General features: G+C 37.5%; 2 pseudogenes; both read right to left on the minus strand.

The window, feature by feature from the left end:
• The window catches only part of LOC149207646 (replication factor C subunit 4-like), a 31,789-nt pseudogene extending 16,715 nt beyond the window's left edge, over positions 1 to 15,074 (minus strand).
• A 62-nt stretch (positions 15,075 to 15,136) lies between these two features.
• Positions 15,137 to 15,848, minus strand: LOC149207647 (replication factor C subunit 4 pseudogene; annotated as a pseudogene).
• Positions 15,849 to 17,967: the final 2,119 nt, after the last annotated feature.

The raw sequence follows: 17,967 nt of genomic DNA on the forward strand, positions 1-17,967 counted from the left end.
CAGCCCAATCCTTTCTGTGCATGTTTACCATCTTTGTGAGGATGGACTCAATCACCTTATTCATGGAATCCACCTGACCATTTGTTTGTGGGTGATACGGTGTAGATTTCCTATGCCGTATTTTGTACTGCCCCATCACACCCTATACCAGATTAGAAATAAACTAAGATCCATTGTCAAAAACAATTTCTCTAGGCACACCAAATCTAGTAAATATTTCAGTAAAAATAAAATCAACGACAACTCTTTCAGTAGAAAAAGAAACAACTTTAGCTTCTACCCATTTTGTTACAAAATCTATGCAAACAAAAATATGTTTTTTATTTGATGATGTAGGATTTATTGGTCCTACGCAATCAATGGCCCATTTTTCAAAAGGTTCAATCATAACCTGAGGACATAAATGCATTTCATTGGTTTGATTAGGTTGGCCAATTCCGTGATAGCTATCACACTACTTGACATATTGTTTGGCATCCTTGAACAAGGAAGGCCAAAAATAACAAGCTCATAACACTTTGTATGCAGTCCACTTATTGGCGAAGTGACCCCCACAAGGTTCATCATGGGTAGATTTTAAGATACAAGCACCTATTCCTCTCTTACACATCTACGGATAATGAGATCTGCTCCGATGTAAAAGAGGGCTCCTTGGATCCAGGAATATGCGGCACTTTTCTGAATGATATTCCAATTTTCATGAGCGGATAAGTGAGGTGGTAATTTTCCTGTGACTAAATAGTGATCTATGTCAGCAAACCATGGAGATTTTGTTGACATAACAAAAATATGTTCTTTATGAAAATCATCATCAATAGGAATTGCTTCACCAGGATTATTTAATCTTGAAAGATAATCTTCTACTAGATTTGACTTTCCTGGTCTATTAACAATGGTAATATTAAATTCATGTAATAATAGCAACCACCTAGTCACTCTACCACTAGTTAATGGTTTATTCATCAAATATATTATAGCAGAATGGTCAGTATGTACAAAAAATTCATATCCTATAATATAATGTCTAAATTTATTAATGGAAAAAATTATAGCTAAAAACTCTTTCTCAGTAACCGTATAATTGAGTTCAATGGGTGACAAGTTTTTACTAATGAAATAAATAGAATAAGATTGTTTGTCTTCTTATTGTCCTAAAGCTGTGCCTATAGTAGTATTTGAGGCATCAGAGGAAATATGACTTGGTAGGGACCAGTTTGGTCCTCTCAATACTGGTGCCTGAACCAATTTTTCCTTCAATGTCTCAAAAGACTGGTGGCAAGCTGTCGACCAAGAAAACTCACTATCTTTAGCCAAAAGTCGGAAAAGGGGTGTAGCTATCCTTGAGAAATTCTCAATGAATCTCCTATAGTAGCCCGCATGTCCTAGAAAACCTCTCACTTCCCTTCAAGTTTTGGGTATAGGAAGACTCGAAATGACTTCTATTTTTGCAGGGTCAACTAGGATACCTTTGTCGGAAATAAGATGGCCAAGAACCACTCTCGCTTTGCACATTAATTTTCATTTCTTATCACTCAAGGCGAGATGAGCTTCTTGGTAGTGAAGAATCATCTTTTCTAGATTCTTGAGGGCTTCCTGAAATGAATCACCAAACATAGAGAAATCATCCGTATAGATTTCTATGCATTGAAGACCAGTAAAAATAGCCAAGACTTCCCTTTGGAAGGTAGTCGGGGCATTACATAGCCCAAAGGGAAGCACTCGATAAGCAAATGTACCCCAACGACATTTAAAAGTGGTCTTGTCTTGATCCCTAGGTGCTATCTGTATCTGGTTATATGCACTAAAGCCGTCTAGAAAAGAAAATAACTTCCTACCAGCAAGGCTATCGAGTATGTGATTGATGAAAGGAAGGGGGAAGTAATATTTGAGAGTGGCTTTATTAAATTCTATGTATTCAATACAAATGCACCATATCCCATCTTTCTTTGGGACTAATACTAATGGAGAGACCCATTGGCTATCATAAATGGGATAGATAAAATCAACATCTAAGAGTTTTTGCAATTCTTCCTTTACAACATCTCTTAGAGCTCGGTTCATTCGCCTTTGGGGTTGTTAGACAAGTCAGGCTCCATCCTAAATATAGATATGGTGTGTACAGGTTTCAGGAAGGATCCCTTTCATATATTCATAACCCTATGCAAAGGCATCAAGATGGTTTCGCAACAAATTAACAAGCTCCTCTCGTTGAGAAGGATCCAAGTCTGAACTGATATACAAGGATTTACCTAGACTAATCTCAACAAGAGTAGTGTCAGGCTCGAGAGTACACAAAGGTATCGCTAGAGATGGTGATGATGGAGGTAGAGATTCATATCCTTCCTAAAAATCTAGACTAAAAATCTGACTCAATGACTTGAAATTAGGCATGGTGTCTAGATTGTTTAGGAAGTCTTGAATCTCACACTCATATGAGGACTCAGCGTTCTGATGTATCAAGGAAACAAGCCGAGTCTCCTCATCACTACCGTAGTCTAACTATAAATTGTCTAGGAGCTCCTGAATAGATCTAGTAGGTGGATATAGGGTGACCTTCTTTCTGGAATCTCCATGGGTAATATACATATCACCAGAATGACATCTAATATAAGCATCAACCGTAGCAAGTCATGGTCGTCCCAAGATCAAGCGATGCCCTTCCACAGGGTTCTTTGGCTGAAGCACAATGAAACCTATGGGATATTCTCAAGAATCTAGGGAAATAATCACATCATCCAACACCCCTTCTGGCTTGATTTTAGATCGATCTGCTAGTTCAAGCAAAGTGGGAGTAGGACGAATATGGACCAATCCAAGTTGATCCATGGTTTGCTTGGTAATAACATTAATGGCTTCCCCTAGGTCTATAAGTACATTGGAGACAAGGACATCACCTATCTAAATAGAGACAATAGGGTTTCTGGGGTCGGTATATTTTTCCATGTGCATACATCCCATCATTAACTCTACTGCTCTACCAACAAACTGAATGGTTTGGGGTTCCAATCTTCTCCTTCCTAGATTCTTAAGACTGAGTTCCCTAATTATTTTTGTACAAATGGGGATCTCTTTGATAGCTTGGAGCAAAGGTACCCTTATGAAAAGGTTCCTAAGCTCAGAGGCTAGGCTAGACTCAGGAATAGGGTCTTTCTTCTCCACAACTAACCTCTCTGGATAGGGAGGTCAGTTGGAAGAAGATGACAAGGGCTGAAAATGTACAGGAATAGGCTAAATGATGTCATCTTTTTCAGAATGGTCAGGAGTTTCCTCCTCTCCTTTCTCATTGATAACCACCATGGACTGCTTTTGATTTTCTAAGGTTACTACCTTCCCTGATCTCAATTGGAGATCACTGACTCCAACTAGAGTAGTCTGAAATCTGGATGAAGAAAGCGGGGGTCATAGAATGGATCATTTGTACCGCTTTATTATTGGGGCTAGGTAAAGGTTGAGCATGCAGCTGAGAAGGTCGAAACGGTGGAGGAATGATAATGGTGGCATGGGTTGACTCAGCTGAGGTAATGATGGTTGAGGCATTGGGTAAGGTGCATATGTGGGAGGGTATGATTGCGTAGGTGCATGATAGGAATTATGTGAATGATGTGAATGGTTTGGCCCTCTCCATCCTTGTTGCCAAGGTTAGGAGGGTTGTCCATATTGATATTGATTCCCATGCTGCCAATGCTAAGAATGACCAGTGTTAGGATAGGAATATGAATGTGCATTGTAACCAAAAAAATGTGGTGGAGATTCAGGAACCATACCTGCACTTACCTGAGGCCAATTCCTTATTTCTCCCATAGCATGCAATGATTTGGCTTCAGGGTGTCCCCCTTCAAATACAGCTTTCAGCCTAAGTATAGAGGGACATTTATCTGTAGCATGGTTATCTACACAAATTGCACATTTATTAGTTTCTTTAATATCTAGAGGACATTCTCTTAAAGGATGCTTTCTTCTACATTTAGGACAGAAAATAGACAATATCTCTTGCTCTTCTACAAGTTTCTGTTGAAACTTCAAAGAGTCTATTTGTTTACTAATAGTATTCATTATTTCAATTTTCATATTGTCCATTTTGTTTTGTAATCTAATAATCATAGCATCAGTAGATTCGGTTTTTCTGTTTTTATTCCGAATTCCTTTACCGGATCTATATTGGTTCCTCGAGAATTTCCTGCAAAAATCACAGATATGATCAAAATTCTTTTGAGAAATATCCCCTTGTCCTAACAAATTTAAATTATTTCTAGCATCATCAGTGAGCCCACGTAAGAACAAGGTTCTAATGGTACTTAGATCAAATTTGTGCTTTGACCTTTGAAGGATATACAAGAATCTCTCCAAGTAGTCCTCTAAAGTCTCATCATCATTTTGCACAATAGTAAAGATTTCATCTTGAATATCTCTAGTTTTACAATATTCCTGATATTTTGACAAGAACACTCTCTTCATTTTCTCCCAAGAAGATATAGTGTTTCCTCCTAGTCCCATGAACCAATGGAGTGTTGCATCCTTGAGAGTTGCAGGAAACAAATTTAACTTCTGGGCATCAAATGAATAATCATAACTTCTACACAAGATATAAAAATCAAATAAGAAAGAGTTTGGGTCTTCATGTACCTTACCATAAAAATGAGGAAGAGTTGATGGTGAAATGTTTTTCATTTGTACTTGTGTATCAGGATCCACAATCAGGAATTCGAAAGTGGATTGTTCCTCATTTACCTGATTTTCACCACTTCCTTTTACATGGTCTTCCATATCTGCCATTGTTGTTCTTCCACCCAAACTGCTCTCAACAGGCTGAGAAGGCTGACTATGGATTCCAACAGTCCCCTTCTTCCCCTTTATGGGCTGTGTCACACCTGAACCACTGCTACCAGGGCCTAGGTGGACTGTTGTTGCATGATGAGTCTAAGTTTGTTTGGACTTTCTGCCTACAAAAGAAGGCCCAATATGAGTTTTGGTTTCATATTTGTCAGTGTTTCTTTGGCCCCTAGTGGGCTTCGGACCCCTACCTCTTTTAGGCATTCATTTCAAAAAATGACAAAACGAAATTCAAATAAAAACTGCAAGTTTCAAAAAATAAATCGGCACCTATAAATTCCTTCAAACAATAGAAGCACACTATAGGAAAAAAATAATAGCAGACTTACCCCTATTGCAAAAAATGGAAAATTCTTACCAATTCAAATCGTCTCCCCAACAACAGCGCCAAAATGTTGGGTGTAGGAATTGCACTTGAGCAAACTCCTCAACACTTAATTGTCAACCCGAGGGTTTCGTAAACTTAGAGACAAAGCACAGGCAATGCCAGAAATGGTATGAACTTTTCCTATCTCTAATCCTACTTCTTAAAGGAAATGCTTTGTAGAATCAGACAGAAAACAATCGAAAAGGTAATTGACACCAAAGAAACTCTAGTGCTGGAATGTAAAAGACAATTTGCATGTAAATCAAGTAAATAAATTCCACACAATGGAAACAATCTTAATTTATGTAATGAAATGCTATGCTAATCTTCATATGGATGGATAACAGTCTGACAAGTGGGCCCTTGCAGAATTTTGTCTTCCTTATGATCTTCCTTCCACACAAATAATCTGTCCTTGCACTATTACATTTTGCTTGCACTAGTGCAGGTACAATATCTCTGTGCAAAAGTATATGTGACCTCCCTTATTGAAGACTTATGTATTAGTGAAGGTGCTCTAAGCCTAAGGGCTTAGAGCACTCTATTTCTGTGACAAGAGACCAGCTCTTGCACCGAAGCAGATCTCCCTTCACCTAGTTTCCAAATTACTTTTGAAAGGACTAAAAGATATGCTGAAAAAGAATTGCAACTTTAAATGAAATTCTAAAGTAAATTATCTGTGGAAAAGGAAATGCTTCAATTCATTAAACCTTGCAAAGGAAATAAAATTCATGAAATAAAAGCACTTCAAAAGAATCGAACAATAGTATAAGTGCTTTTCATGTGTTAACTATCTTTAGTAATCCATTCAAAGATGCTTATGTTCTTTTGCAAGTATAATATGTTTATGATAATTTTATGCAACTGCTTCCAGATATTCTTAAATATGTACTTTTAATACTGAAGACGGTTACTAAGTTAATGATTCATTCACTTGTGAAATAACTAGAAATAATATGGAGAGAATTGATTCATTGTTTGTTGCAAAAGAATGATTAAACCAAAGTGCAGGCAACAACATGCATTGGTGCAGGAAAGAGTTCCTTGCACAATCCGATCGAAAACGAGTTAAAACAAATATTGAGAGTAAAGGAAATGCAAGAAATATATTTCATAAACAAAGTAAACACCGCTAACTCTCAAACCATAGATCCATTTCACACGTTAGCTACAAAATATATTTTAAATCAGAACTTGAAAGATAAAGATTAAAACTATAACATCACACCTCTGCAAACGAAATATCCACACCTTCTTTTTGAATAACGAAAGCAAGAGGGGTAAACGAGCTGGGTTGGTTGGGCCCTAGCCAACCAGCTTTTTCCCCTTTTGAGGAACGAAAAAGATCAGCACTTCAAATATACATCAAGGATAAACTGGACGTTGTGTATGCAAATCATGGCAGTTTTCTTGTATTACTCGATCCAAAAAATATACATAATAGAGAATTCCATCCCCAGCACTGAGGCGATAACCAGATTACATAAAACAAAATTACAATTGATGGTTCGCTGACTAGCCTCCTCCTACCTATAATCTATATCTTATATATCCTTTTGGCTCTAGCCATTTTCACTAATTACAGACATTTCTTGTTTAGGCCTTTCAGCTGAACAAAATTAGAAACTGAATTTACAAACTTGGCCAGCAGTTATAATACACATGAATCTCGCTTGGCCATAACCTAACTTTGGAAAATATTCCCTGATTGTGTGCCACCTATTATCTTGCTTCAGTTCATCATTAGCTAATCTCAAAGTCAAGGATCGAGACCTGTCCTCGTGGAAGATTTGGCTTCTCGGAAATCTCAAACAGTCTTCATGGCGATGTAGGAATCTACCTGCACTAGTCATACTCATTCATAATTAACACTAAGTTCCATGATTACTCTAGGAAATTAATATGAGTTACAAGAGATATGTAAATAGGCATGAAATCCATATAAAATGATTAATAAAGTGTTGTAATAAATCTTAATATAAAATATGAGCATGTGTAGGAATGGGTAACTATCTTGTACTAATGCAGGAAAGAAGGGTATTTTATTGAGACGAAACAGAGGTTGATTTTGATGGAAATGGGGTAGAAAATAGGGAAATTTAGGATACCAACAACTTGTTAACAAGAATCCTGGGTCTTCAATCACATGAGCCTAGTGTTACAAGGATGCAAGGGAAAGTTATAACTCTCATAAAATCTAATAAACATGTTGAGATGAGGAACTAGTAATGAACCTAGGGGAATATGATCTATAATGATTCTCACCAATATTCTTAGACAATTCAAGTGAGAATGCACCCTCTGTTTTGATAATTTAGGGTTTCTCCCAAACCCTAAAATGGGAAACATAATGAAATCCCACTTGAATTCTTATATGTCCACACACAGTGCCTCCACTAATTTACAGTGTACACTATAGGAGGATAGGTTTCAAAGTCATGGGGCTCTCAAAGCTCCTTCAAGAAACACACCCACAAACCCTAATGCAATCATAAGTTTTATAACTAAGATAAATCATGATGCATGGATGCAATGTGTCAAGTGTGAGTGGGTGCATCAATGGGGTTTGATAGGAAGGGTCACGGGGAGAGTAACCCGTTAAAGGCCTTATCAGAACCCTAGTAGACTAGGGCGAGTAGTGGGGTACCCAAAAATTTGGATATGCCCATACTTTTTTGGTGGTGTTGTAGCGACTACAACAATTAGCGAACAATTTGTAGAATCCAATATCTCTTTCAACATCCCTGTAATAGTTTGAATTTAGTTAATCATGCAAGGGAATATTCAAGAGTCGTTATGGGTACCTCTTGCATTGCCTTGACCTTTGCAGATATGCCTTCCCTTCATGTCTCACTTGGGTCTTTCAAGTTAGTAAACACCCAATTAGAAGTTCCCACAGGCCAATAGTTGATGATGATGTAAAGAATGAGGGAGAGGACTTATTGTATTCAGATTTTTTTAAATAATTTTTTGGTGTTGCTCTGCTTCCAGCAACCCGGATAGTACCATGATAGAATCACTTCAAGAAATCACAGGCGTTTCTTCGCTACCAGAGAGCCTGGTTAGTACCCCGTCGGATTTGTTGTATTACCTCTCTGCGTAGGAAGCATTTCTTGATCATTCTCCCTTTATTTAATTTCATTTTCTTTCATGTGTGCATTTTCACTTATTACTGGGTGTTCATTGTCCTAGGGTGGATGAGGGATCCTAACTTATTTTACGAGCAAGAGAGGTTGTTTCCTGTTTGACAAAAACTAAAATATATTATGATTTAGGTTTTCCCTCATTCCAAGATTCTAGATCTCATCTCCAGTTAACAAGTGAACAATGAAAACAAGTCATTGAAACAATCAAGGCCACGTTGAGCATAAGATTCAGGTTTTGGGTATAGGTCCTTCAAACTAATTAGGGTTCATCACAAGCAATCTGTTCTTATTTTCCTTGCTAATAAGTTAGACTTGTAGGAGAGATACTAGGATGTAACTTTTATGATTGGTTCTAAGAGAATCTACCTATTGGAGTAACCATTACAATTGCACACAATCATTAGGGCTAGGGTTTTAAGGCAAGGTCACCAGGGAAGCTCTTCTAGGTTTTCAACATGGGCGAGGAGGCCAAGAGATATTCCTTTAGGTTTTATTTTGTGCAAACATGTGTGAGAGAACTAGCCATAGTATGAAAGGATTGAAGGATCTAGGTTCAAGAAGGCTCATGCAGCTTTTTGCAACATAAGGTTCAATGCAAGGCTAGGTCAATAAGTAGTGTGTGCTATGCTTGAAGACAAATGCATGATGTAGTGCAACAGGTATGAATTAATGCAATGCGAGGAAGAAATCGTCCAATTGAAATTAAAATACCAATCCAATACATATGCAGAGATTTCATGAAGGCCATGCAACAATGAGCAATGCAAGGATATGAGTGTAATCTTAAATTCCTAATGTCATATAACAACTAATCACTTATGAAAAAGAAAACACAACAAGGTGTATCTAAACCATAAAACAAACACTAATTAGAAAATTAATAATAAAAACCTAAAACCTAACTAGTATAAACCCTAAAACCTAATTTAGTCGAAGAAGAGTTTGGGTCATGTGAAATCAAACTTCCAATGTAGCCACCGCGACAGTTCCTGACCTGTAAAAAAAAAGATGACAATGATTAGAATCTATAAAAAGAATTGTGAAAAAGCCAAAATGCTCAAGTGTGAAAAATGCACAACAGAAAGAAAACCATGTCTAGTTACAGGAAAATGTGCCAGAAAAGACCATTCAAGGAAAACTGTAACCCAATCCTGGTAAAAACAAAATTACAAAAGTGAAATTTATAGTCATCCAGCCATGACATGTCCATTCATGCTTAACCCTAAATCCAACGTAAGTGAGGCAAGATGTATCCTTCTAGCAGAGGAATCCTTCAGATAAGATCCTTCAATCCAATCATAAACCCTATCATGATATGGATGATGACTAACTTGATGACTTTGAAAAACAGGGTTTTCGCTCAATGTAACTGAGAAGCCCGAGGATTCAAGTGCAGAAAGCCTAATTTCAAAAACGCTAGTTTGAATGTGCCATGGATTTTTTCGAGGGCGTGAAGACCTTACATAAGAATCAGTGGAAACAGAAGTGGCTTATCATCCTGCCAAATCTTTGAACCTTCAAATGAAAATCCATCAAATATTAGTAGTTTCTCAAGATTGGTAGGTGAATACATATGGTTATCATTAGCTGTGATAGGACAACTATTAGTGAAATTTTTTTCTATTGAATCAGATGTATGAATATTGATAGATTTCTAGTTCAACAGATTAGATTCTTTTGATTCCCAAGAATGAATTGAATCAACCAGAAGAGTCTCAAGCGAGGAGAGGTTAGGTGATTGGCACATTCCCATGTAGGGAATTTTAAGACATCATTTGATTGTATACATACACAAACTATACTGGATAGGAAAAAGTCAAAAATATTTGAGACAATGGCTAGAGTACTCCTTTAGTAAACAAATTAGGGTATAGAGGTTGATTCATATCAACCGATAGGGGTGGAAAGTTGTGTTCGAAGAAACCTCACTCAAATCAAAGGCTTTTAAAGATGTTCTTGCATCCATAAAAATGGTGCCGAGAGGAGCATGGTGTGCAGAAACACTATTTTGACTTGGTTCAGGGGCCTCACGAGGAACGTGTGAACCTGACATAACCATCAGTAGAAGTTGAAGTGCCTCAACTTCCTAATGAGCCCCGAAGCATTCGAAAGGTAAATCATCAAAGTATGATGGTTTCATAGGATCAACAAATGGGTAAAAATGATAATCACTAGAGGTGTGAACGAATATGTTTTTGGTATAATGACAATCCCTGAAGCCACCAGTTTGATCAGGTTGGGTATCTGTAACATAAAGCTCTTCTAGGATTAAGAGTGAAGAGGAATTAATCAGAGAACCATATTGAATTGGTCGAGATGTAAGGAATTATTCTTCACCTGTTAAAGGTTGTGGATGGAAGAGGTCACAAACATGAGACTCATCATTCTCATAATGCAATTGTGAAACATTACCCTCATTTTCATCACTGCAAACAACACCATGAGGATAAAGTTCTGAATGATTTTCATAAACCACCGGCGTAGTGGATCCATGAACTAAATTAGGGTACAATGGATGCAAAGGGTCAGAAGATGGGGCACCAATCAAATGAGGATTCACATCCTACACATTAGTGTCAGATAGAGGGAGAAATCGATTTGCATGCATTTCATGATCCTTGGATTTGATAGAAAAATCAACTCTATGTGAGATAAAACCCAAGCCATTACTAATAGGCGAATGAAATCGAAGAATAGACCTAGGCATACATTTGACGAGCACAAGATGGGTTTCATCAATAGTGAGAGATGTTGTGTCAACATAAATTTTAGATTCAAAATCAAAAGGATGTATGAGAGCTTCAAATTCGAGACAATTTGATTCATCTCCCAGAATGCACTTTTCATCATCTGAACCATTTACAACCAAAATCTTATTATGTAACAAATAAGGGGGAGGATGAGACATCCCACAAGTAGTAATTTCCTCCTCGGATGCTTGAGGTTGTTCCAGATTCAGAGAGATAGGAAAACAAATATTAGGGGTAAAACCTAGAAAACTTGTAACTTGCAGATTATCATGATACTCACAAGAGTCAAGACTTGTTTCATATGGAAGGTGTTGCAGAGAAACAAAAATCATTCGTTGAAAATTTTCACTCAAACACACCCAGTCAATATCTCTTTCAGGAAATTCAAAACAAAGATTGATAAATCTAATAGTAAAATCCTCTAAAGATTCTTCAAGTTTCACTCTAAGCTCATTTATCGTACTAAATACATATTGAAAATCGTACCTTTGAAAGACTTGTCGGAGCTTATCGATGATTTGCTTGAATTAATGGATGGATTTTTTTGGCAATGTATGGCACCATTGCTTGACATGACCTTCAAGGGTAAGGGATAAGAGCACACAAGAAAACTCTTCATCATCGATCTCATAAGATTCACAAAACTTAAGGAAACCAAAAATGTGCTTAGCCAAGGATGTTCCATCCTTGCGATCAAACTTTAACTGAGATAAGTGATAGAGATGCTCATTAGGGATTGAACATTGAAAAATGGACAAATCAGATAAATACCCCAGGAGAAAGATTTGGCATAGAGTCACATTAGGGGAGTTTTGAGGTCTAAAATGGGCTTCCTAAGGAAATTATAAAATAATAGTGGAAATAAAAAAATAATATTAGATTACATCATCAAATTTTAGAGGGAAAAAAGAAAATTTTAATTTTTCAACTCGTATTTTCAACTTATCTCCCTATGCGTTTACTCAAATTTCGAGTGGAAACACTTGTTGGATGCAAAATTTGATTCCTCATCCAATGAGTATCCATGTTACATACTTTTGATGGACCCTTCTACACAAAAAATGAGAAATAAATGAAAAACATGATTGCAATCACACCTTTTCATGTATTTCTCATTTTTCGTGTAGCACAGTACATCGAAAGTATGCAAAATGGGTACTCCTTGGATGAGGAATTAAATTTTTCATCCAACGAGTACTCCCACTCAAAATTTGAGTAAAAAATAACGAATATAAGTTGAAAGTATGAGTTGGAAAAATAGTTTTATTATTTTATTATTTTTATTGAGGAGATTTTTCGGCAAAAAACACATCAAAATTCATTTGTCGACGTGTTTTGAACCAGCAACTGTGGTTCATCGTCAAACACTTGTATGTTCGAAACGCGTCTACAAATGAATTTCGATGTGATTTTCATTGAAATCTCTCCTCAATAAACTTGATATGGATCACAGAAGCCTAAATTCAATATTTTATTATTTTTTAATCTTTTTACTTTTTTACTCCAGAAATGGTGAACCATGGTTGGCATCATCATCTTGAATCCCACTGATTCTTATAAAGTTTATTTCGGTTGAATATTTTTCTTAGAAGGCCCATTTTAGACCAGACAATTCCCCTAATGATTTACAAATACGAGACTAAATTGCATGATCTAAGGGCTCATCTTGTCATCTGGCCCTCCTTCTAGCGCCAATTTTTTGATGGGCTGAAATGTACCGCCAACAACTAAGTGGGTCTCCTCGATGTGAAGCCCCAATTATATCTCACACCATTTGGGATAGGAGCCCCATCTAGTATGTGGGCATGACTGCCACCATAAATGCTTTTACTCTTGGTTGTCAAATGATAATGTGTCGGAGTGGGGACAAGGGTGAAATGCCTAGACAGTGAAACAAGAATTGGCCCAAGTTTGACAAACTACAAACATAGATACAAATAAGTCTTAGCAGCAATAAAATTAGGTATGCCATGAGAGGGATCAGCGAGCTGAAACCCACTCGGACATATAGTAAAAAGGAACATGTCATAAGTTATTGAAAAATAGTTCGGAATAGATCATTGACATGGAAAGGAACAAGTAAACACATATGCGAAAGCAAACCATACATGAAATCACTATGAATCAGTCCATAACATATTTCATATATGTATATGATGACACAAATACAAATATAGTGAAGTATCAGAGAGCCAATACAACCACCATGAGTAAGCATGGGAATTAGTGTCGAATAAAGAGAACATATTATTAATGTTGTTGAAACTTCAAGTACATAACTAGCAGTTTGTCAAAATCTAGTAGTGGAACATGGGTGTCGAATAAAGAGAACATATTATTAATGTTGTTGAAACTTCAAGTACATAACTAGCAGTTTGTCAAAATCTAGTAGTGGAACATGGGCTGCTCAAATAATTTCTGAATGCAAAACCCTAGCCTTACTACAACTCCACTCTACTAGATGCCAAGAGTTGAGTGCCTCTAGCTCTCGAGCACAAATCGTCACTTTAAACCTAGCCTCAACTCAAGTGATAAATTCCCTCCCTATTAATGAGGCATGAGGGAAAATTTATAAAGATGAGGTGACTGTTCACCTACCGTGACCCTTGGCCTCCCCTCATGACACTTGAGCTTCCTCACTGCTCTTTCATGCTTATTGTTTAGTACATGCCAAATTAGTCTCAACATAATGTTGCCATCATGATGAGAATATTTGTACATTCATACAGGAGAGAATGTGAGGAGAAATTAGAAATTTTGAGAAACCCTAGGGTTGGTCCTTGTTGCCAACATTTTTGTGGAGCCACAAAGACATGCATGAATGGTTGAAATTCCTCCCATCGTGCCCCACATGCATCCATTCATCTTATATCATTTTGTCCTAACACTACCACCAGGTTTTAGGAGCCTTAATGGTTCCAATTTCAAACTCATTGTAACCCTGATTGCATAGATTTTGTGGGAACCCTAACTCCCTTTTCTAGGTCAACATCCTCACTTTTCATTGTGATCTATCACTGAGACTGACATAATGTCTAGGCAGCCACACAAATCTAGTGAGAAGTCTTGGCTTCTTGGCATAGATCAATAATCTCATCCCTTCTTTCTACCAACAAGTGAATAAAATTAGTCACACATATTTATAACCAAACAATGATAGTCGAAATACAATCAACTTATTGAAGGAAAAACATTGAAATGAATAATGTTAGTTTAGACTGATGTGTGGTCAGTTGCTATGCCACAATGTTATAATGCATGTGCAGACTGTGCAGGGTCTGTGGCCTAATTCAAAAGGTACTTTATCAACTCGTGCAAAATATTTAAGGCTTTTCCACCATCCATATACAAGAAAAGGACCTTTTGGACAATGCCCTTTATTGCACACATGCTCCCTTATAATATACCATTTTTGATTGTTGTCATGGTATTTTTTTATGCCTTGGCTTACCCTTGCCTTTGAGTACATCACCACATCACCATTGGAACAACATTGAATTTGTTGTTGCATATATTGATCCAATGCAAGGCATTACCCATAACTTGGATTTTGGCACATCCCTTTGTCAATGTTTTGTGTATGCAAAACACTCAGCACCACTTCTTATCCATTAATCATCCTCTGCTTTGCACCATCCTTCTGGGACTTGATAGTGTTGTTTAATGGGATGACAAAGAGCATAAGAATATGCAACCATAAGAGATAACTCATTCAATCATGCCTCATCGCCTGACTAAGAGACAAAATGCAATGGGAATTAGGTAGGTTGCATTGGTTGTGGGTCGTAAATGTGGCCTTGAATGCAAGTCTCTCACTACCCGAGGACATAGGTCACAGTGTGGATGAATTAGTGTAGGTCACATTTCACCAATGCCAGCGAAGGGGAGGTCACAAAGTCGCAGACTTTGGGAGGTCGCAAGGTTTTCTGGCTCACAAGCATGTGACCGTACAACTAGTTGCGTCAACGAACTGCACCCCATGGGGGTTGCATGGTCATATTTGACCAAAGATCCCACCTTCAGTTGCTTCTTAAGGTAGCGAGTCAGCGACTGCTGAGGGAGGATTGCAACTGAGGGTCGCGTTTCAAAGTGCATGGCAAGGAACACATTGCATTGTTGGCTACATCAAGTATCTATAGGTATTCATCATCTTCGTCAATAAGGAATTTATCATCATCAACTAATCTTTGGATTATTTGAACCTTTGTCTCATCAGAACTATTTGTAGCTTGAACTACTATGTCACGCGACTGAGAAGATTTGGGACGCTGGTTGTTCCTCAGGTAAGATGTTTGAAACTTCTTTTTGTGCTAAATAAAATTGGCCAGTTCCACATTATTGAAACAATGATCCATACAAGAAAGAATCACTTTGCAAATACATGTTAGGTCATCCAAGCTCACCTTCAAAAATAGAACTCAGCATTCTCAAGGCCTTTAAATCAAGATAAACTTCTTCCTCTTTGCAAAAAGAAACAAAACCTTGTAACTTCAGAATATGTCTCCTTCGTATGACGTAAGGTGTTCTGGACATTTTCTGTCATGGATTCTGCCTCATTTAAGATTATGTGTTTGAATGGCGGATGAAGATAACCATTGTTAATTTTTCCAGAACCCAGTGCGACTGTTGCAAAATATTTATCCTCGCGTGTACAACATTAATACCACGATCATTACTTTCGTTAAGCTCTAAGACTCCCGATTAGTATTCAGATCTGAAAAGCTGGTGTTTGATTACAAGAGATGTAGTAGTTTGTGGTGAGGTAAGTCACTACAAAAGAATGTCGCTAAGTCACAAGAGAGAGTAGGTGGCATGGACTGTTGCCTCTATTAGTTGTGAACTTGGACTGGTCGCATCGAGAAGCTATGACTTGTGGAGGGTTGCATCTTCTGGAGCAGATTGGTTTTTATAACTATGACTATTGGAGGTCGTAGGTTCGCCAAGTAGTGTAGGTGGGATGGTTTAAGGGATTCCTTAATTGTGATCTCACAACTGGTCGCATTGAGTGACTACAATTTGTGGAGGGTCGCGTTTCGAAGTGCGACATGAGAAGAACACATTTTTTGTGATTTTATGGGATGCGACTTAGTGTCATTGTGAATATTCAACGTTTCTTACTTCCTAGAACATATTTTCCTTCGAATTAGCACCCCAAACAATTCGTAGATGCAATCATCCCTTTTGGTATGTATAAGAAACTGACACATGGTACAATGCATTCCATACTCGATTTTCCCGTCAATGTATCTAGCATTTGAGCTATGTGCAGTCTCCAATGCATTGTCATGCGGTCAAAACTAAGAATTTTGTTGAATGCCTTAAAACTATACATGACACGTCACCATATAATATGGCCCCAGCATCATGTGTACGTCAAGAGGATGCGTCGATGGAATGAGATCAGTGTCAATAGTATATAATGCCAATCCCATGAACTTCCTTTCTGTGGACATTCGAATCTGTTCTTGATATATGCATTCCTTGCAAATAATCCTTTCGAGATAGCTCGATTGTATGTGATGCCTAACATTTAGGAGATTTATAAAATGCCCCTTTGGATATCGTGTTGCGTTAAAAGAGCAACTGCCTTATTTAAAATAAGTATTTTTGGTCTCGAACACCTTTTATAATGAGCTACCAATGATATCCATTGTCAAAATGATCTTCTTCTTTTATGATTGCATCGTACCATTTCTAAAGTTCTCAATTTCTTCATTAACTCATTAATGCATTCATTTCCTTGGCCTTTTTCTATGTTGTGTTTACAATACTCCCAAACCTTCCATTCTTCGAATGATGGAGTGGTGTCAATGTCAAAGTTTTATTTAATTCCAATGTTGCCTAATCTGATGTGCTTCCAAAGCATCTTTACTCAATTTCTTGAAAAGAAGGTGAAACAACAAGTTAGTTTACTAAAGCAATACTCTTCATGTGAGATCATGAGAGAAAACAATTAATAGTAAGTAAATAAGAATAATTTACTCAAGGAAAATGAACCACAATAATCCAAATTAAAATGTTATAAATTGCAGGGGTTGAGCATATCATGCTTCAATGTGGAAACCAATTTCAAATTTAGGCATTTTCGGGAGGCACTAATTGTAAATGACTTTAATATTATGTGTTTCCTATGGTGATGATGTACTTATAGAGTAAGTGTTTGGAAGTACTTGTTAACATGCATCCTTGGTATTCAATCACATGAGACAAGTGCTACAAGGATGCAAGGGAAAGTTATAACTCTAACAAACCCTAATGCACATGTTGAGATGGGGAACCAGTCATGAACCTAGGGGAATATGATATGCAACGATTCTCAGCAAGATGCTTAGACAATGCAAGTGAGAATGCGCCCTCTATTTTGACCATTTAGGGTTTCTCCCAAACCCTAATATGGGCAACATAATGAAATCCCACTTGAAGTCTTATATGTCCACACACAGTGGCTCCACTAATTGACAATGTACACTATAGGAGGATAGGTTTCGAAGTCATAGGGCTCTCAATGCACCTTCAAGCAACCCACCCCAAACCCTAACGCAATCATAAGGTTTATAACTAAGATAAAGCATCATGCATGGATGTGGTGGGTGAAGTTTGAGTTGGTGCATCAACGGGGTTTTATAGGAAGGGTCACATGGAGAGTAACTCGTTGAAAGCCTTATCAGAACCCTAGTAGCCTAGGCCGAGCAGTGGGGTACCCAAAATTTTGGATATGCCCAAAAATTTTGGGTGGTATTATAGCAGCTATAGCATCACCCTTGGATATGACAGTAAAGGATTTGAGGGAGTTCAATTTCTTCAACACCCTTGTGTTCTTGTAATATCCCAGATTGTTGTGATGCAACACCTCCAACACACCATTGCTACAACC

Source organism: Pinus tabuliformis, chromosome 1_2 (assembly GCF_031772625.1).
Source record: "Pinus tabuliformis cultivar Carrire ecotype Pingquan chromosome 1_2, CPIR1, whole genome shotgun sequence".
Taxonomy (NCBI): domain Eukaryota; kingdom Viridiplantae; phylum Streptophyta; class Pinopsida; order Pinales; family Pinaceae; genus Pinus; species Pinus tabuliformis.